Raw genomic sequence first — 9,613 nt, forward strand, 5'->3', positions numbered from 1 at the left:
CCTAGTGACTAGTAGACAAAACAGGAAGAGGAGTCCTATTCTGGAGAAACCCCGCCAATTGCTGAGGATCGAAAAAAAAAAATTGTTATTCCTCAATTTAATACCTTTACAATTTACATGGAAACATAACAAAACTTGCCTCTAGGACCTAGGTCAATTAGTTTCGTCTTCAACACCAAAAAAAGCTCTTCCTCCTCAACTTTACTGCCCTTGCCACATCTGAAAAAAAGGCTATTTTATCCCTCAAACTCTGTCAGGCCGATATTCAGTAAGCCATTAAGGGGTAGATCTTTAAAGATGCGACGATTCTAGAACATGCGCGCGTTGCTGTGCACACATTATAAAATGATATGCATTGGAGAAATTACTTACCTGATAATTTCATTTTCCTTAGTGTAGACAGATGCAGTCGGAGTCAGATTACAATCTGACGTCAGCACTACATATACCCGTGCACGAGGCTCTGATCCTCAGTTTTCTCCCCGAAAAGCAATTATGGATAATAAGTGTGTTTGGATAATTTTGATTAATTTGGTTAACTGGATTAACTTGAAACTTGATTACTCGGATTGGATGACGAGGTTTCTAGCTGGAGGCCACTAGGGCATTCAACCGAGAAGCACAGACACCTGGTAATATGGGTGTCTGAACTAGAGATAAGGGTTGGCTTACCCGTGCTTGTGTTGCACTTGGGGGGAGGTTCCCCTGGGGCTTGTTGATTGCGAGGCAGCCATGGGCGGGGTGCTGAGTCCATCTGTCTACACTAAGGAAAATGAAATTATCAGGTAAGTAATTTCTCCATGTCCTAGCGTGTAGCAGATGGACTCAGGACCAATGGGATCTACAAAATCTACTCCCGAACTGGGCGGAAGGCTGCCAGTGGCCCATTTAGTACTGCCCTTGCGAATGCTGTGTCCTCCTTGGCCTGAACATCCAGGCGATAGAATCTCGAAAAGGTGTGGATGGAGGACCATGTTGCCGCCCGACAGATCTTTGTGGGTGACAGCATCTTGGTTTCTGCCCAGGACACTGCCTGGGCTCTGGTGGAATGGGCCTTGACTTGTAGAGGCAGGGGCTTGCCTGCCTCTTCGTAGGCTGCCTTGATTACTTCTTTGATCCAGCAGGCAATCGTTGCCCACGAGGCCGCTTCCCCTTGCCTCTTCCCACTGTGAAGAACGAACAGATGGTCCGTCTTTTGTACAGGCTACGATCTTTCCAGGTATCGGACTAGGAGTCTGCCAACGTTCAGGTGGCGAAGAATGCGTAAGTCTTCTGTGTCCTTATGCTCGTCTGGAGATGGCAGCGAGATGGTTTGGTTTAAATGGAAGTGAGAAACCACCTTTGGCAGGAAGGAGGGTATAGTGCGCAGCTGTATGGATCCCAGCGTGAATCTGAGGAACGGCTCCCAGTATGATAGTGCTTGAAGTTCAGAGATTCGACGGGCTGAGCAAATTGCCACGAGGAACGCCATCTTCAAGGATAGGAGCCATAGGGACAGACCGCGAGTTGGTCTGAACGAGGCTCCCGCTAGGAAGTCTAATACTAGATTGAGATTCCATAGGGGTAATGGCCACTTTAGAGGTGGTTGAATGTGCTTGACCCCTTTTAAGAAGCGGGAGATGTCTGGGTGGGCCGCTAGGCTGTTGCTGTCCACCCTGGGTCTGAAGCTGGCCAGGGCTGCCAGTTGTACCTTGATGGAGTTGAGAGACCACCTTTGTTCATGCCGTCCTGCAGAAATTCCAGGATCATCGGGATTTTGACTGTCCGTGGAAGGATGTTGTGGTCCTCTCACCAGGCTTCGAATATTCTCCATACTCGTATGTATGTTAAGGAGGTGGAGAACTTGCGCACTAGGAGCAGTGTGTCAATCACTGGTCCTGAGTATCCACTCTTTTTCAGGCGAGACCTCTCACTGGCCAGACTGTAAGTGAGAATCTTGTTGGGTCTTCGTGGAGGATTGGTCCTTGCTGGAGTAGATCCTTGCGTGGAGGTAGGCGTAGAGGGTTTCCTGCCAGAAGTCTTCGCATATCCGCGTAACACGGCCTTCTTGGCCAGTCCGGGGCCACTAGAAGTACCAGCCCTCTGTGGTGTTCTATCTTGCAGATGATTCTGCCCAGTAGTGGCCATGGAGGGACGGTGTACAGTAGATCCTCCTGAGGCCAGGTCTGGATGAGGGCGTTGATTCCCTGGGACATCGGTTCCCATCTTCGGCTGAAGAACTTGGGAACCCAGGTGTTGGACCCAGAAGATCCATGGCTGGTGTTCCCTAGTGGTTTACTTTCTGCCATTCCCCTGGATCCAGACTCTCTCTGCTGAGGTAGTCTGCAGTGATGCTGTCTTTTCCCGCAATGTGGGCGGCTGATATCCCTTGTAGGTTTGATTCTGCCCACGTCATTAGGGGTTCTATTTCCAGGGACACCTGCTGGCTCCTGGTTCCCCCCTGGCAGTTGATGTAGGCCACTGTTGTGGCGTTGTCCGACTCTGACTGATTTGCCCTGGAGTCTGTGGCTGAACCGTAGGCAGGCTGGTCTGAATGCCCGGGCTTCCAGTCAGTTTATGTTCCATGCCGACTCTTCTACGTTCCATTGCCCTTGAGTTGTTAGCTCCTGGAAGTGGGCTCCCCATCCCCGCAGGCTTGCATCCATGGTGAGCAATGTCCATTCCGGTGGGGATAGGCTTGTTCTCTCGCTCAGGTGGTCTTCTTGTAGCCACCATTGTAGTTGGTTCCGAACCTTCGCCAGTAGCCGGAGGGGGGCGGAGTAGTTTTGAGATATCGGGTTCCATCGAGACAGTAGGGAATGTTGTAGGGGCCGCATGTGGGACCTTGCCCACGGGATGATTTCTATGGTTGATGCCATGAGTCCGAGGACTTGGAGATAGTCCCATGCCGAGGGGAGAGTGGAATTCAACAATGCTCGTACTTGTTCCATCAATCTCCTTCTCCTTGTAGAGGGGAGGCTGACTTTGTTCCCCTTGGTATCGAACCAGACTCCCAGGTATTCCAGGCATTGGGAGGGCTACAGGTGGCTCTTGGCTACGAGATCTGATAATTCGTCTTTTGGGAAGAAGCACGTCATGGTGCGATGCGGTTCCGTTCCTGGAGGGAGCTCCCCTTCTTCCGGGAGTTCTGGTTCCTTCTCCGGATCATCTGTGTCACCTAAGGGGAGGTATTTGTCCAGCAGCGGCTCATCTGGTGGAGGCCAAGAGAGCCCTGGGAGGTTCTGGGCTACTGGCGGGGGTTGTGGTTGTGCCGCTGGTGGTCCTGTCTGTGCGTGGATGTAGGATTGTAGTTCCGTGAAGAATCCCGCCCAGGTGACATTGCCTGAGATCGCATTGGGTCTGGTGGCCCTCCCCGAGGGCCCCCACTGAAGGGGGGGCCGTGTCGGGAATAGAGAGGTCTGGGGTAGTCTCGCTGATAGATCCGGAGTTCTCTACAGGCTGAGGGGGACCTTGTCTTGGTTCCCCCTGGGCTTCTTTGCACAACAGGCACAGGGCAGAGGTCACCTCGGGCTGTGCCGTTCTCAGGTGGCATGCCGGGCAGAGGACTGGGCCTTTAGCTGTCTTGGACGGCGGTGCCATGATTTGCGCGTATATCTTGTCAGATGCGCATGCCGAGAGGCCTGGTTATGCGTTCCGGGTGCGCCTACGTTGTGCGCCTAGGAACTGAAAATGCGCATGTGGCTGTGCGCACAGGCCTAGTTGTGCGCTCAGTCCCCTTTGTGCGTGTCGCTGTGCGCCCGGCGTATATGCGCATGGCGCTGTGCACACAAGTATTTTATGCACCTGGCTCGCTGCTGCGTGCACAGCTCAGTTGTGCGGACAAGCGGCGACTAAGGGGGGGAAATAGCGCCAGTGACCACCCAGGCAAGATGGCGGCCCCCCCGGAGGGTCTCCACTTGGGAGGACCCTCGAGCTGGATTGGGGTCTAGCCCTGACGGGGCTGCTCAACACGATTAGACAGATGCCGGAGGGACGATCTGAGTGGTTATCCGAGCCTCGGAGACCAGAGACCACAGACTTAAGAGAAAGGTTTTCTACCTTACCTTGTCGGCGCTTCCCAGTCTCTTGCCAGGCGGTCTCCGGCTGCGGGGGGAGAGGGGAATACCTTCACCGCTGCGCTCGGTCTTGCACCCGCTCCCTTTTCAGGGGGCTAAGTCCACACCGGGACCGAGGCTTACCTCTGAGGGATCTCGGAAATCACCTCAGGAATTCTCAACTGGGGAAGGGACCCTTAGGTATAACCGCTGGAGAGCGAGGCTCGTCTGTAGGTAAGATTCTTTCTTTCTTTGAATTTGGAGTTTGGTTTTCTAACACTGTGCAAGCGTGTGTGAAGTCCCGAACTGCTATGGAGATGGAAAAAAACTGAGGATCAGAGCCTCGTCCGATTGAAATCTGATCCGTCTCCAACTGCTAGCACGAGTACACTATACCCATTGGTCCTGAGTCCATCTGCTACACGCTAGGAAAGCCCGATTTTATATTGGTGCGCGCATGTGCGAGCGGTTCGCGACTCGCCTGTGCAAGGGGGGGGGTGTGTGATTAAAAAACAAAACAAAACCGTGCGGCGACGGAATCAGCTCATTCCCAGTTTCCTGCCAGTCCGCTCCAATTAAGGAACGGACTGGGAGGGAATTTCCCTATCCCCCTACCTACTCTTCCTCCCTCTCCTCCCCGACCCCTAAACCTATCCTATCTATCCTCTTTTTTTTTTTTTGCGCACTTACCTGCTTTCTTCGAGGAATAGTAAGTTCCGTGGGCCAGCCGGCCCCCCCCCCCCCCCCGCCACACTCCCGTCCAGACCCCGCCCCCTTTTGAACAACCCGGCACTTTCGCCCGTATCAGGAGATGCACGCATGGCTGAGCCATTTTTAAAATGTGCTCGGCCCAGCCACGCGCTTATCTCCCAGTTTTTGCGCACGCCGGGCTTTAAAAATGTAGCCGTTAGTGCGCAAGTTACCATATTTGGCTAAAGTTGGCCAGATACCTTGTCCCGTATATTCAGGGGGGATAAATGTCCCACTGAGTACACGTTCCTTGGCTTAGCCAGAATCGGTCCGGGTTGCCCACACATTCTTCACTTTCATCCTTGCATAAAGTTATTGTAACACCATTAGATTTTCTCTCTTTATTAAATAAATGGAAAAAAAAGTATTTACAGTTACAGTTAACGGGAGATTTTTAATATGGTTAACTCTCTCTCCAGTAATGTAATCTCAAAAGAAAACACAATATCAATTTCTAACCCGTTATTATATTTTACAACATCTTACGGGTCTAACAAACACTGATCGATGCATAAAATGTCACAATACTCTGCGTGTCGTGAGTCACGCGTTTTGGGGCTTGTGTGCTAAGTCTACAGTTTTGATCTAAAGTTTTACCTTATCTAACTCATGTGGTGGGCTTTGCTGTAACACATGCTGCAGAGATGTTCTTATTTGATAAGTTTTCCTGTCTTCCTGTTAAGATAGATAACTTTTTCATAGCCATTTCAGTTAATAGCAAGAAAATCTATTATATATTTTTGTCATGAACCTCAAATTTCTAGTTTCCAGCTTTGGAGAAATGCCTTGATCCAAAGCAAGCCCTTTTAAGGGCTAGAAGTTTGCTTTTGAATGACTTTAGTTGATCTATTTTCAGTTTAAATTATAGATTTTGCTATTTTATCGAAGGTCTCCTGAATATTTTACTCCTTTTCTGTCTTTTGAATGTTTGTTTTGCGTGGGGGTGAGTGGAAGGAATTGGTTTAATATCTGCTTCATTGACAGGGTATGGGAAGAGTCATGCATTACAACATCGGGATTGTTTTATATTATACATTTCATTATCAATAAAACAGATTAATGTTACAATGTCCCTTCAATCATGTTCTATCTTTAGTTGTATTCACCTTCTTAATTTTAGGAAAATTCAATGGACAAAAATTATCTTTTAGGTTTTCATTTCTGGTATAAATCAGAATATGTTTTTGGAATTTAAAAGTGGATATTCTTGGGCACTGAAAGAGAATTTATCATACTCTCGATTTCTTAAATGTTGGATTTGTTTCAATAAAAAATATTTCAAGAAAGACGGAAGGATTCAGCCAAGTTATTCAGTGATGTTTATAACAAAGACACATAAATGTGCTCTTTTTGCAAATCAAGGAATAGTTAACATCCAAGAAGAGTAAGTTTCAAAGTTTTGATTCAACTACTATGGCAGTAATGACTTGCATTACTCTAATTGTTCATCTCAAATTGTGGGAGCACTGTATAAGCACAGGAATATTCTGAAAGTGCATGAATTATCATGATAAAGATTTAAGAAGTGCATAGAAAATATGTATTTACATTTCTCATATTCCACCTATAGCGGCTTCCAAGAACTCTAAGCCGAGCTCAGAACCCATATAAACATTTGTTAAGATAAACATCACAAAAATGACTTGACAATGCAACTTACAGAAATTAAGAAAGAACAGTATTAAAATGTAATTTTTAGTTGAAGGCCTGCTGGCAGAAATTACTTCAACTTCTTGTGAAATAACTTTATATTCCCCTTTCTCTCAGAGTTTGAGGGGTAAAGTGCTCCATAAGGAGGGCCCAACCACTGAGAACGCAGGCCTTTGTGTAACCTGCAGGCGGACGGCCTTGATGCAGGGCACCACCAACAACTGTTTATCTCCTGAGCGATACAAATGACCAAAGACAGAGGCAAGAAGTAAATCCCTTAGGTATTATAGACAAGCAGCTTTTTAAACTTTAAAAAATGAAATAATATTAAAATTACCTGGAAAGCCATCTTAGGCACAGGTCTAATATGGTTGCCTATTGACAAATTTAGGACTGCTTTAGTTAAAATATGCTTTAAGCAATTTAAAATATGAAATCTACTTAAACGTTGCTTGCTGGATTCGGAATAACATTGTCCATCTTCATACGTCAGATGGAATGTGGTCTGCACAGTTTCCACGGGAAACTTGATATACTCCTGCACTCCAGAATTCACTCCGTACATTTCATGGCAATTTGTTATCCAAGAGTAGGGGGCACTATCAAAAGCTTTACGGAGGTTTGGATCGATCTTGCAGCTGGTCATGATGTGTTTATTCAGCATCAGCGGATCCTTGGTTCCGTAGGCTCTTTTCCTGTCCTTTCTCTTGCCATGTTATTAAAATCCACCTGATCATATATTCTGCCTCTGTTTACTGCAGCAAACAGCTTGCAGATTGTACACAGACACGTTGTTAGTCAATAGATTTTGGGGGATGTTGCTTGGGTCTCCCTTTGGAAGGTGTTAATTCCGGTTGCCTGATCAACTAATTTTTACAGTTTTACCAGATCTTGAGGAAGAGAGGTTCGCTGCTCGAGACAAATTGGGCACTCCATCAGAGGCAGGGTTTTCCCTAATTTAGGGCTTCATTAAACCTGAGGTCCAAGTCTCGTTGTCACTTCAAGCCACCCCAAAGTTTGATGTCTGCCCTTTCCATATTCGCCTGTGCGCTGGGTAACTCTGCTGCTTCTCCCTTGAATTACAGGACCCTCGCATAAAACTCTCCCAAACTCTTCAGTTTCAACTTTGGCCGCTGGGGTTTTACCTGCGCTAATGTTCTTTCCCAGTTCCCTATAAAATTGCTTTGGGTTCTGTCTAAAGATTTTATTTTCATAGCTCCCCTTTCTATGTTTTTCACATCTACCTTATAAATGGGCTCTGACCGACGGCCCGCAAATGCGCAGTAGAGAGCAGCTCTACCGCGCATGCGCAGGCGAGCACTTCGGTCAGAGCCGAGCGTGCCCGAGAAAAAAAAATGGCACTGGGGCCGCAGGAGCGGCGGCGGCGAGAAGCAGGAGTGGGAGGAGCAGTAGTGGGGCAGCGACGACGAGCAGGAGCGGGCGGAGCAGTAGCGGAGCCGCGCGCGCGGGAGGGACCCCCCCCCCCCGGAGATCTTCCGTCTGCCGGTTGTGGATGATCTTAAAGGGGAGGGGATTGGGGGAGGGAGGAGAGAGGGAGGGGAGGGGGGAGTGAGAGGGAGGAGAGAGTGAAGGGGGGGAAGGTGAGAGGGAGGGAGGAAGTAGAGAGAGAAGGGGGGGGGGAAAAGGGGGAGAGAGGGAGGGGGGAGGAAATGGACCGAGCCCGTTGTTACTGGCTTAACGGCTAGTTTTCATATATTCTAAGTGCAATTTTATTTCATTTACCTGTGCTTTAATGTAATAGAGCATTCTATTTGCCAAAGATGGTGCCTTGTTCTGTTAGTAAGGGGCAGATTTGATATTGAAACCTGAAAGTGAGCAACGGTATTTTGTCCCAGGGGGGGGGGGGGGGGCAATCTGGTCCTTTGTGGGCTGTGCTTAGCCAGGAGACAGGAAGCACTAAAGCTTCTTGTGTCCAGCAAAGTAAAAGTTTAACTTAGTAAGCCAATCAGGGGGAGGGTCTTATCAAACTCAAGTGCAGATACAGAGTCCTGAGAACAACCTTGACCAAGCGTTTAAGAAATATAAAAGATCCCAAAGGGAGGATCACAAGGTAGAATATCTGGTAAAACTGAGGGAGACGAAGAAAGCAATCAAGGAAGCGAGAAATCAAGCGGAAGAAAGGATTGCCAAAGAGGTAAAGCGAGGTGACAAAACATTTTTCAGATACATCAGTGAAAGGAAAAAAGTCCAAAGTGGTAAAGTGAAATTGACAGGTGAAAAGGATCAATGGGTGGAGACAGATGAAGAAATGGCAGAAATATTAAACGAATACTTCAGTTTGGTATTCACTAAAGAAGACCCCAGAGAAGGACCAACGATAGTTAACAAGAAACTGGAGGGGAGTGGAATGCATGAAACTCCATTTACAATAGATAATGTATGGGAAGAGCTGGGGAAACTGCAAGTGGACAAAGCCATGGGGCCTGATGAGGTTCATCCCAGGATACTGAGGGAGCTCAGAGATGTGCTGGTGGGTCCGCTGTGTGACCTGTTCAATAAATCCCTGGAAATGGGAGTGGTGCCGAGTGACTGGAGAAGAGCGGTGGTGATCCCGCTTCACAAGAGCGGGAGCAGAGAGGAGGCTGGAAACTACAGGCCAGTTAGCCTCACCTCGGTGGTGGGAAAAGTATTGGAGTTGCTGCTGAAGGAAAGAATAGTGAACTATCTACAGTCCGGAGTATTGCTGGACCAGAGGCAGCATGGATTCACCAGAGGAAGATCCTGTCAGACAAATCTGATTGACTATTTTGACTGGGTGACTAGGGAATTGGATCGAGGAAGAGCGCTCAATGTCATCTACTTGGATTTTAGCAAAGCTTTTGATACGGTCCCGCACAGGAGGCTTGTGAATAAAATGAGAAGCTTGGGAGCGAGTGCCGAGATGGTGGCTTGGATTGCAAACTGGTTGAAGGACAGAAGACAATGTGTGATGGTAAATGGAACTCTCTCTGAATAGAGAGCGGTTTTAAGTGGTGTACCGCAAGGATCGGTGTTGGGACCGGTCCTGTTCAATATCTTTGTGAGCGACATTGCGGACGGGATAGAAGGTAAGGTTTGTCTATTTGCGGATGATACTAAGATCTGCAACAGAGTGGACACGCCGGAAGGAGTGGAGAGAATGAGACAGGATTTAAGGAAACTGGAAGAGTGGTCGATGA

At 48.1% G+C, this 9,613-nt stretch overlaps 1 protein-coding gene across 2 annotated transcripts in view; it reads right to left on the reverse strand.

The window, feature by feature from the left end:
- Positions 1-9,613, reverse strand: part of LOC115083857 (zinc finger protein 271-like) — a 634,158-nt gene that overhangs the window by 325,605 nt on the left and 298,940 nt on the right. The gene's annotated exons all lie outside the window — the stretch shown is intronic.

The sequence above is a fragment of the Rhinatrema bivittatum genome, chromosome 2 (genome assembly GCF_901001135.1).
Source record: "Rhinatrema bivittatum chromosome 2, aRhiBiv1.1, whole genome shotgun sequence".
NCBI lineage: Eukaryota > Metazoa > Chordata > Amphibia > Gymnophiona > Rhinatrematidae > Rhinatrema > Rhinatrema bivittatum.